Below are 12,251 nucleotides of genomic sequence, written 5' to 3' on the forward strand. Positions count from 1 at the left end.
AGGCCAGCTAATTTTAACTTGTTTCAAAAAGCTTCATCAGGGGTCTTCCGACTGTTCCACCATCCACAATTATCTGTAAATTCTTCTGAAACTACCTCAGCGCACCAAGATTACAAACCATGTACACTTACCTATGTGTCTCACATGGATTTCCCAGGAGCACCTTTTTCCATGCACCTATAATAACATTTGATTTATATACCACCCTTCAGGAGGACTTAACACCCACTCAAAGCAGTTTACAAACTATGTCATTATTATCCTCATAACAGCAAACACCCTGTGAGGTGGGTGGGCCTGAGAGAGTTCCCAGAAGCTGTGACTGACCCAAGGTCACCCAGTTGGCTTCAAATATATACTATTTATATAGTATCTTTGTACATAGTTTTACTTTAGAGATTCTTGTACATTCCCAAGGTGTGGGTTTCCACCGTTGATCTTAGCATTCTACTTGGGAAGGCTTCTACATGTTGGTTTCCAAATGGGCAACCAGCTTGTACCAACTTTTAAATAGAGGGAGGATGGGCAGGTGCCTCCTCCATTTGCCAGGATAAAAAGGGCTGGCTGGCACAGAGGCTGGCTCTTATATGGTCTTTGCCAGGCTGTCCATGATTCTGTGCATACAGCCACAGTGTCAGCTCAAGTTGGCCCTTCCTTTCTGCTACCCATGGTGAAACTCCACCCCACCCCATTTGGTAAAGGAGGGATAAATGTAGAATGGCCTTATGGCAGCAAGACCCACATCCTCATGATGCTTACATCAGGAAAGTATGGAAGATGGAACAAACATCTACTATAAATCAATGGGAATACTGAGGTACATATGGAAACACTCGTGTGGATTTTTTATGCTTTTTTGATTTGTAAAAAATATAATTTCGAAAAATTATAGTATAAAAAGATGGTCCATAGAAGATCACATGTTTTGAATGTGGAATGTCCCAGGTTCAATCCCCAGTAAAAGAAACTCAGATGTCAGGTATTGGGAAAGCCTTTTTTCTCTTCTTGAAACCGTAGAGAACTACTGCCAGGCAAAGCAGAAAATATTGAGCTTGACAGATCACGGCAGATTCAGAATTACATAATGAAGATTCCAGTATATACCACATAATTCTGTTCAGTCCAGTCATGGAGAAGTTGGATGCAGAATTGCTCCACTGTAAGATAACATGACCTTCTCATCCCCTTCCATGTGCCCAGGTACTGTATTGCTCTGCCAGAACCTTCCCTTCCATGCTTTACCTGGACATTTCAGTGATCTGTTCTCCCAAATCCTGCATAACAGGATGTTCACAACAGAAGCCAGAATACTGCTCCACGGTGGGTCGTAAAAAAGAGTAAATCATAGGCTCATTCGAGGTCAGTTGGTGGGGAAAATGAATGCTTTGCCCACAAAGCACAGCAGAGGCAGCATGGAGAGGAAGAGGAAGGATTTACTAGATACCACTGGGGCTACTCAGCACTCCACCATGGGTGGAATGAGCAGGATTCTGCCCAGAAACATTTCCCATTTCCATACTAACAGAAGATTCATTTTTTAAGCTGAAATGTCAACACACACCTCAGTTTTTATGTTTTTTAAGTTCTGGTTGGTGAGTGTGTCTTCAATGCTGTAGGATGATGAACCACCACATCATGTAAATCATTCAATTATGGTAATGTAGTATGTCCCTGAGTTTATCATGAAAGTGACCAGTACCTATTTTATATGCATTTGAGGGATGAATCCTTCTCTACTTAGCCTCAAAAATGTCCTATTTTACATTGTTTATGGATAGGAGGAGGATTTTGGCATCAAACTTTTAACCATTTTCTATTACTTAATCTCAATGAAGTCAATAGATCTATTGAGTGCTCAGAAAATCTTATATCTAACATACGTACATATCAGTCGAAAAAACAAGATAGTTACCTTACCTTCACTCCTCCATTCACCTATAATGAAAAGTTCTGGAGAAGCTGAGACCATTCACAAAATCATGAAGCTATCTCAGTATAAATGTATACAATGACCTTTGATACCTTAACATTAAAGTTTAAATCAAAGACTTCCTTACCTAATGTGTGCATGTATAACCTAGGATGAAAAAAAATGTGTGCAACCAGATGTTACATGAAGGATTTAGCACACATTATAAACACGGAAAACATGATAAAAGGTTTTTCCTTTTGAGAGAGAGATAAAACACAAATGATATGGCCACAAACAGTGAAATGTACATCACCTAAGCAGCAAATCAGTAAAAGCGAAAAAGAAGTGCTAAAGAGGCTGCTATACATTGCTCAGCATCACTCACATTCTGCACTCTCCCCACCAGGCTCAGTTCAAAGTTTTGACAATCACACACACAGCCCTTCACGGCCTTGGCTCCTCATATCTGCAGGATTACCTCTCCCCCTATGTTCCACCATCACAACTCCACTCATCTGAACAGGGTCTTCTGCAGATACCATCTGTACAAAACTGCCTGTACAGATGATATTCCCCACCTTACAGAATGGCCTGCCTGAGGAGGTCAGGAAAGCTCCCGCTTTCCTGGTTGTCTGTAAACTATGCAAAGCTGAATTATTCAGGAGGGCATTTTTACTTAGGGAAGAGAAATGCCTTGGCAAGGGACAGGGATTGCAGACTATTCTACTGGCTATTGTCTGTTGATGTAGATATACTTTTACTGGATAGTTTACACATCATTAGAGATGCCATGTTTAATTACTTATGCTTTGTTTCAGCAATGTTTTACCTCTATTTTCGGATTTATTTTCAATTTTCGGCTTATTTTCAAATTTCTACAGCTTATACCCCATTGTATTTGTTCACTGAACATCCTGGCTGCTGATCATATTGGCTTGCTCTGTGTAATCGACTTTGGGTCTCAGTGAGAAACACAGAATTAACAACAACAACAACAACAACAACAACACTTATTCCTAAGAAATTCAAACCTAACACAAAATTAATAACAACAATAATAACATTTATTCCTAAGAAATTCAAACCCAACACAGAATTAATAACAACACTCATTCCTAAGCAATTGAAACCTAACACAGAATTAATAACAACAGCAATAACATTCCTAAGAAATTCAAACCTAACACAAACCAAACATCATGAGATGCCTATCCAGTGGACTCTTATGTACAACTCCTCCTAATCATTCACTGGGACGAACGTGGTACCAACAAACTTTTCTGACAGATCAGAAGACACTTCTGTTTCTTCCTGTATGTGATGATTTTAGATCTAGATGTTTATCCTTGAGTATTTCTAAAGCATTAACATGTCACAACAAAGTCATACATTGTTTAAATATTTATGCCTCTAATGGGGACCCTAAGCAATTTATAACATTCCTCTTTTTATCTTCACATTTACCACCCTGTGGGGTAGGTTAAACTAAGAGTGTGTAAGTGGCCCAAAGTCACACACTGAGCTGCCATGGCAGAATAGAGATTCAAACCTGGGTCTTCAGGATCCTAATCCAACGTTCTAACCACACCCACATTTCTCTTCCTCTCTCTCTATACCCATACAAGTGATACTACACTTGATCTTAGCCAAAAGGACGAGAAGCATCCAAATTCAGACCACTTTAGGAGGTTACTATATGGTGGCTGTTTAAGATCTCTGCTTCCCAATTTTTAAGTGTTTATGCAGGGCTATATTTATGATAACTGTTATAAGATATTACATGATGTATGCTAATTAGATTTTATAATATTTATATCTGTATTATTTTAACTGAAGTTTTAACTTGCATAATACTTACCAAATAAGGGAATGTCTTATTTTATTAGTTTAAAGCTGGTTGTGGACCGAAATAAATAAATTCAATTCAATACACTTACAAGTGGGGGGACCCATCCCCCTGCTGGCCATGTGCCCACCCTCCAGTCCACCAATCTGCTAGTCAGCCTGCAGCATCCCTACCTGCCTGGATCACATCATGGGGACACTGGTGGTTTCCTAATTACACACACCCACCCAGCAGTACAACCACCACCTACTTTGGTCACATGGCATCTCCCCCTCCCTTTTGCTCCCTCAAAATTGTGGCCAAGACCTTGTGATGTAACATCACAAGAACTCAGTTTTTCCACTCATAAATTAACTGTTTTTCTTCTTTTTTTCTTTTTGTGCAAACTTAGGGGCTGACCCAGCATTGTACAAATATCCACCTATAGTATCTGATGACAGAGTCCAGATTTAACAATTTGCATGTCAAGGTTCTAGTTCAGAATTAGATAGAGTTACTCATCACGTAGAAGGAGCCCTCTAGCCATTTATGGTTGGCAACAAGACACCAATAAACTTGGCTGGACTTGAGACTTCGGTCTCAAAACCAAGGTGTTCTCAAGCACTTGGCAGGCAAGAATATATGGGCCGTCGTCACACGGGCATCTCTTCCGTTAAATTTACAGCATATAGTGTCCTACCTGTTATCGGCACAGTAACGTTTCTTTGGGTCACCTAACGGCTCTTTGCGCCACCAGCTGTCCACACCAAAGTACTCTGTTTTGTTCTCTCTAACCGCACAGAAGCAGCTCCTCCCCCCCCTTTTTTTTATTATTCCGGCGTTTAATTCCGCTATAACGGAATAACAGCATATAAACATTCCATTAGAGCAAAACATTACGACCCTTTTGTTTTTCCAACTTTGAAATTATATAAATAGCCCTTTGCCCGCAGAAAACTCCCTGTCTGACGTGATCCCCATCGCTGAAGACTCTGCCATGGCGATTGAGTCATTTTTACTTCAGCAGAAAGTTTGCATTGTGTTATGTCGTTATGGCGTTATAAGGACATAATAAAATTTTAAAAAGGGGAGTCGCAGGAAGAAATGGATTCTGGGATTGAAGGGAGGGCATAGGATGTTGCGAGGCGAAATACATCGATGTGAGGCATTCACACTGAGTCACAAAATAGCGCGACTATCAAGCACAAAGCAGAAGAGAGAAAATCGCTACAGTGTTGGAATAAGGTGGGTGTTTGCCAGGAAATAGCGCCATTTTAGCGCTAAATAAAAGCCCGTGTGACGACGGCCATGGTTTGTAGGCTGTACCTGACTTATTCGGGCCAGACCTTGGGTAGACATCAATTTCCCCCCCAGATCTGGATTAGAGTTATTGTGCAGAGAATATCCACATGGGATGCAGACTTGGGAAGTAGTTCAAAAGTGTTGGTTTTACAAACCAATAGGGAGACATCTGAGATCTGCTGCATAATCCAATCCTATTCACATCACATTCTACAAGGATCTCTACCAAAAAGTAATTAGAAAAATATGGAACTTATGGGGGTGAAAAAACTGACCTAAACATCTTTAACCTGTAGTGTACACACACACACACACACACACACACAAAATCAAATACTGGACATTTAAATATAATCATTTTTGCTGTATTCTTCAAAAAAGTACTTAGAATTCCCCCAAACTTCAGGCAAATATTATTTTCCATTATATTCTCCCATACTGGAACTATCAATATACATTATTGGAATTCCAAAACAAAGTTTTAAAATAAATGTGTATAAGAGTAATATTTCATCAATGGACAAAATCAGGGGTTCTAGACAAAGTGCTATGATATAGTTATTGACAGGCTGGTATATAGAAAAGAACAAGACACGGGGTGATTTGATTTCTCTAGATATATAAATCCTGGGAGCTAGGAATTCAAAACTCATCTTCAGACAGACAAAGGAAGATTTAAACATGAAGTAAAACCAAGCAAGGCATATTGATCAAAGGATGTCTTGTAATATCCATCATCTTCTATAATAATAAAAGGCTCCATCTGGCCATCTGTGGCAGGCATAACTCATCCGCAAATAAAGCTACAACATCAATATTGGCCACTGGCTTGAGGATGGTCATGGGAGTTGCAGTGCCAAACATGAAGGGAATCGGCTCTTCCTGGCTCAGCCTATAACCAAGAACCTCTCTCCTCCAATATTTTCACTGGAAATTAGGGTTGAGGGTGGCAGACAGAATTCATCAGAAAATAAAGTGAGGTGTCTTAACATGGGCTACCCACTTCAGAATAATGGTGGGATTTGCAGTGCCAAAAATGAAGGGAATTAGACCATCCCTGTCTGTGCTGCCAGCACAGATAGGGAGAGTAGAAAACGTTTCCTTTGTGAAAAAGCAGAAGGGGTTTAACCACTTTCCTGACATATCAGAACCAGTGAGGACTAGTGGCTAGAATGTCAGACTAGGATAAAGGAAATTTGTGTTTGAATCCCCCATTATGCCACAGAAGGTTGCTGGCTGACTTTGGCCCAGTCACACGCTGTCAGCCAGACCTACCTGACAGAGTTGTTGTGAGGCTAAAATGGACGGGAACAATGAAAGTTCCTTTGTGTGTCAACTAGGAAGAAAGGCAGCAGATACAGAGGATGGAAAACATTCCTTCCTTTACAAAACCAAGAGGGCTGAAGAACCTCCCTCAACTATCAGAGCAAGCGTGGTTTAGTGGGTAGAGCATATGAGTAGGATATAAGAGATCCAGGTAACATTCTCTGCTACTGAAAGTTGGTAGCTGAACTTGGGCTAGCCTAACTTACCTCACAGGGTTGTTACGAGGATATTATGAATTACAAAAGAATGGAAGCCACTGTTAGAGATTTATGGTATTTTATATATTTAGTTTAGTAACTTAGCAGAGTAACATAGCAAAGTAATTTAGTCAGAAGCGTTTAAACCCTCACAAACGTGCATTAATTAATCCTCAGACAAAATTCATAGAAAGATAGAACTTACAGTTTATTGTAGCATATTTCTCCATAGCAATATCTTCTGGTAATATCAAGGGAAAGAACCTATCTATAGAGTTACATTCACTAAGCTAATACCACGGCCTGAAAATATAGGCAGCGAGGCTGGAAGAGGGTTTGTGGACAAAGAGAAGGGCTCCATGAGGAGCATGGTGGCTTTACATCTTTCTCTTAGAAGAGCATGAGGGAAGGTGTGAAATCTCCCAAGAAGCATAGAGGCAAGAGAGGAGGAGTCAGTAGGCGTTCCCACCTTAGACAAGAGAGTGGCAGATTGCTAGACTTATACATTACATTCAAAGAGGCATGCAGCACCCCCCAGTGTCCAAAGGCAGGCTGAGTCGCCTATTCCAACACTCCCTCTCGACTCAGAATGTCGTCAGCATTCACAACGTTCAGGTCACTTCGTAGACCTTGGTACTTGTCTCTGGGCAGCGGCTTAGTAAAGATGTCCGCTGTCATTTCTTCAGTGGGACAGTAGTGCAGCTTCACAATTCCTTGTGCTTGAAGTTCCTTCACGAACTGCTGTCGTGTCCCAATATGTCTTGTGCGTGGAGTATTTCCTTCTAAAAGAGAAAGGGCTATACAACTCTGGTTATCTTCTAGCATTTTAACTGGTAAAGGTTCTGTAATGCCAAAATCTTTAAGTAACATCAAAAGCATTTGTAAGTCTTTGCACGCTTCTGAAGCTGACACAAGTTCTGCTTCAGTGGACGAAAGGGCCACAATTTCTTGTTTACGACTGGCCCAAGTTACAGGTCCATTCCCATAGAAAAACACATAACCAGTAGTGGATTTCCAATCTGAATTATCTTTAGCCCAATCTGCATCAGCATATCCCAATAGTGTGGGATTTTTACTAGCTGGCAGCCTTAGTTTAGAATCTGCAGTACCCTTTAAATATCTCATTACTCTCTTTACTCCGGTCCAATCATTCACAGTGGGTTTACTTACCCTCCTGGATAGAATACCTACAGCTGTTGCAATGTCAGGTCTTGTTGTCATTGCTAGGTAAAGAAGCTTGCCTATGGCAGTTCTGTACCCGTTGTTCTCTGGTAGAGGTTCATTTGGTTCCTTTTCTTTCAGAAAACCTACTTCCATTGGTGTAGGCATTGGATTGGCATTTTCTAGTCCAAAACTTTCCAGTAGTTCTAATATCTTTTGTCTTTGGCTGAGAAGGTAACTGCCATCTGGTTCTCTCTCGATCTGGATCCCCAAATAAAAATTAGCATTGCCCAAGAGTTTCACTTCAACTTCCTTGTTTAGATGAGATATAATTTCAGCACAATCACTTGAATTTTCATAACAAAGGATAAGATCATCAACATAAGACAAAATAAAAGTCCATCTCTCATTCTTGTATCTACTGTAAAGACAGAGGTCAGCTTTGCCTCGTTTAAAATCTAGATCAAGTAACATTTTGGTCAGTTTATCATTCCAAGATTTGGCAGCTTGCTTAAGACCATAAAGTCCTTTCTGAAGTTTGCATACTAAGTGTTTATTCTGTTCATCTATGAACCCTGGAGGTTGACTCATATACAATTCTTCCTCAATTTCACCATGTAAAAATGCAGTCTTTATATCCAGGTGTTCTGTTTGCATGTTTCTAGAAGCTGCTATGCTTAAAAGCATCCTGATTGTGGAATATTTTACAACTGGTGCAAAAGTTTGATCATAATCAGTTCCATAAATCTGAGAATATCCTTTGGCTACTAATCTAGCTTTGTATCTCTCAACTGCACCATTCTCATTTTTCTTAGCTTTAAAAACCCATTTACATCCAATAACATTCTTACCCTTAGGTAGTTTTGTGAGAGTCCATGTTTTATTCTTGTGCAGAGCATCTATTTCTTCTTGTGCTGCTTCCTTCCATTTCTTTGCTTCTGGTTCAGGCATTTGTTGAACTTCGGCCCATGAAGTTGGTTCTTGTGGTGGCGATGACCTTGCAAGGTAGGTCAGTCTCTCGGCTGGAACTCCTCTGTTGACACGCTGAGAGCGCCTAAGGTCCTGAGTCACCTCTGCCTCCGCAGCGGGCTCTGGCTCCTCAGGCACATCTACTGGCCTGGGAATTTTCGCCTTTATTCTCTCACCTGGTCGGGCTTCTGGTTGCATCTGCTCAGTGGCTGCACCCATTGCCTCATCACCGGGTTGGATATCTGGTCGCGTTTGCGTAGCGATGTCATCTGGCCGATACAGCAGCAGCTGGCTGTCATCATTCTCTCCCTCTGAAGGGTCATGTGTAGCAGCATTCTGGTTGCTCCTTTGTCGCTCATCAAATTGCACAACTCTGCTTGTAGTAACACTGTTAGTTTCTGGGTTAAAAATCCTATATCCCTTACATCCTGGAGCATATCCTACAAAGATGCCTTCTAAGGCTCTGGGTTCTAGTTTAGATCTCTTTTCCTCTGGTATATGCGCATATGCTTTGCATCCAAATACTCTAAGATGTTCTATGCTTGGCTTCCTATTATGCCATAACTCATAAGGAGTTTTGTTTGTAGCTTTAGTGGGCAATCTGTTTTGTAAGTAGATTGCAGTCATGGCCGCTTCTCCCCAGTGTCTGTAGGGAAGTCCTGAATCTATTAACATACATCTGACCATATTCATGATAGAACGATTTTTGCGCTCGGCGACCCCATTCTGTTCGGGGTTATAGGGAACAGTGAATCTATGTTGGATTCCATTTTCCCTGAGAAATCTCTGTGTGAAATGGGAAACATACTCACCGCCATTGTCGCTTTGAAAGGCTTGAGGTTTCCTGTTGAACTTGTTAGACACCATGGAAACATAATCACGCAGTTTCTGCTCAGTCTGCGATTTTTCTTTCAGCAAATAGCACACTGCATATCTCGAGAAGTCATCAATGAAAGACAATATATAAAGGTTATTTCCTGTTGATGCTGGTTTAATAGGACCACATAAATCAGTATAGATTAGTTCAAGTGGTTGCCTTGAGCACCTTTGGCTTTGTTTGGGAATTGAAGGTCGAGTTGCCTTTCCCTTTATACAACAAACACATAATTCATCATCATTGCCACATGCACTTATATTAATACCTGTTACCAAGTCCTTAGACTGCAGCTCCTTTATGGCTTGCATATCGCGATGTGCAAATCTTCTATGCCAAAGTTCAATTGGTTCTCCTTTTGTGGTAGCTGTTGTTGCCTTGTAGGCCTTTTCTCCTTGGCAGTCCAGTTCAAAGACTCCATTTCTGAGACTACCTGTGGAATATATCTCTCCTTCGCGAGAAACTGTACATTTGTTATTCTCAAAGTGTATAGAAAATCCTTTTTGTGATAGTACAGGTACGCTTAGTAGGTTTGCCTTTAAATCAGGAATGTATAAAACTTCTTCTACTTTAATTATCTTTTCAGAGAAATCATTATTACTATGAAGCATAATAGAGCCTTTCCCACTAATTTTCACATTTGTCCCGTTAGCCATCATAACGTTCTTAGATGCACTGGTATCTAATTCATAAAACAGATTAATATCTGAAACCATATGGCAGCTCGTGCCACTATCTAAAACCCAGCATTGTGGGCTATCATTTATTCGAGCAATATGAGACACATGATAATTACTATCAGCCCTTGTTTGAGGAAAATCCCAAAAATTACTAGCTCTTGCTTTAGAAAAATCTTCTCTGTTTCTCTCTGCCTGTTGGTTCCTGCTTGCAGCCGTATAATTGTTTCTGCCCTTGTGGCTGTAGCTTCTGGTGCTAAAACACTCCCTCTGGAGGTGACCGGGCTTATTGCATTTGTGGCAGAAGGGAGGAGTCTGCCTTTCTCTAGGATTGGCTCTTTGCCAGTAATCAATTTGCCTAGGTCCTGCCCCTCTGGGTCTGACCTCTCTGACCATGTAACATGAGTCAGTCTTGCATTTCTTTTCCTGAGGATAAGATCTCTGTTCATTGTACTGTGATCTTATCTGATCTAGTACTTCCTCCAATGTAGCCCCTTTTTCAGTAAGAGACTTTGCTAAACTGGAATAACTCTTTGGGAGTGAGCTTAAAACCAGAGCAATTTTCAAATCTTCATCTAGAATCTGACCAACAGGAGCTAGTTTATCTATTTGATTCAACAAAGATTCAATATGAGCATTCACATCTCCATTATCTTCCATTTTAGTCGAAAATAGCTGTCTGAATAAATCAATTTGTAGTAACTGGTCTGACATTTTCAAGAAATCTCAAAGTATTTCTCTAGAAAACTTTACTTTTCCCTCTTTAACTTTTAGTTTCCTGGCTCAAATTAGCCAAAACATTTTAAAAAGGAGGTTTCTCTGCTTTTCTGTGCACGCTTGAGGGTAGGGAAAAAGCTGTTAGACTTTTCACCTAATTTCTTTCTTTGTTCCTCGTGAGGTTGCCTGTGAGGGCATTCACGTGCTAATTGAGTCCTTTTGTTCTGCCTGGCTGTTAGACCAGCAGTCAAGGAAAAAACTTTGCAGTTTGAAACTCTTTACTTCTAGATTCAGCTATGGGCTTTTCTTTGGCCCTGAGGAACTTATTCAAGACTGGGCCCATAACCCTGTTAGAGATTTATGGTATTTTATATATTTAGTTTAGTAACTTAGCAGAGTAACATAGCAGAGTAATTTAGTCAGAAGCGTTTAAACCCTCACAAACGTGCATTAATTAATCCTCAGACAAAATTCATAGAAAGATAGAACTTACAGTTTATTGTAGCATATTTCTCCATAGCAATATCTTCTGGTAATATCAAGGGAAAGAACCTATCTATAGAATTACATTCACTAAGCTAATACCACGGCCTGAAAATATAGGCAGCGAGGCTGGAAGAGGGTTTGTGGACAAAGAGAAGGGCTCCATGAGGAGCATGGTGGCTTTACATCTTTCTCTTAGAAGAGCATGAGGGAAGGTGTGAAATCTCCCAAGAAGCATAGAGGCAAGAGAGGAGGAGTCAGTAGGCGTTCCCACCTTAGACAAGAGAGTGGCAGATTGCTAGACTTATACATTACATTCAAAGAGGCATGCAGCACCCCCCAGTGTCCAAAGGCAGGCTGAGTCGCCTATTCCAACAGCCACTTGGGGTCCTTTGTTGGAAAGAAAGCTGGTATGTGGTGTTTGTTATAAATCTAATTTTGCCTACAGCTTGCCAGGAAGGATGATCTCTGAAGTTGTTGCTTCAACCAGTATTGCTGAAACTCTTTAGTCAGGAGACAAGAGCTAGGGTTGTCAAATCTGGGTTTGGAAATTCCTGGAGATTTGGGGTTGAAACCTAAGGAGGGCAGGGTTTGGGGAGGGAATGGGCTTTAGTAGGATATAATGCCACAGAGTCTACCCTCCAAAAGTACCATTTTTTCCAGTGGAACTGATTTGTGTAGTATGGAGATGAATTGTAATTCAGGAAAATCTCCAGGCCCTAAGCAGAGCTGTTTGTTCAGTATTCAAACTACACTTAAACATGTTAAGGAAGCACATTTCTAGAGTAATAATAAAAAAAATGTGTTT

The sequence above is a fragment of the Eublepharis macularius genome, chromosome 4, assembly GCF_028583425.1.
Source record: "Eublepharis macularius isolate TG4126 chromosome 4, MPM_Emac_v1.0, whole genome shotgun sequence".
Taxonomy (NCBI): domain Eukaryota; kingdom Metazoa; phylum Chordata; class Lepidosauria; order Squamata; family Eublepharidae; genus Eublepharis; species Eublepharis macularius.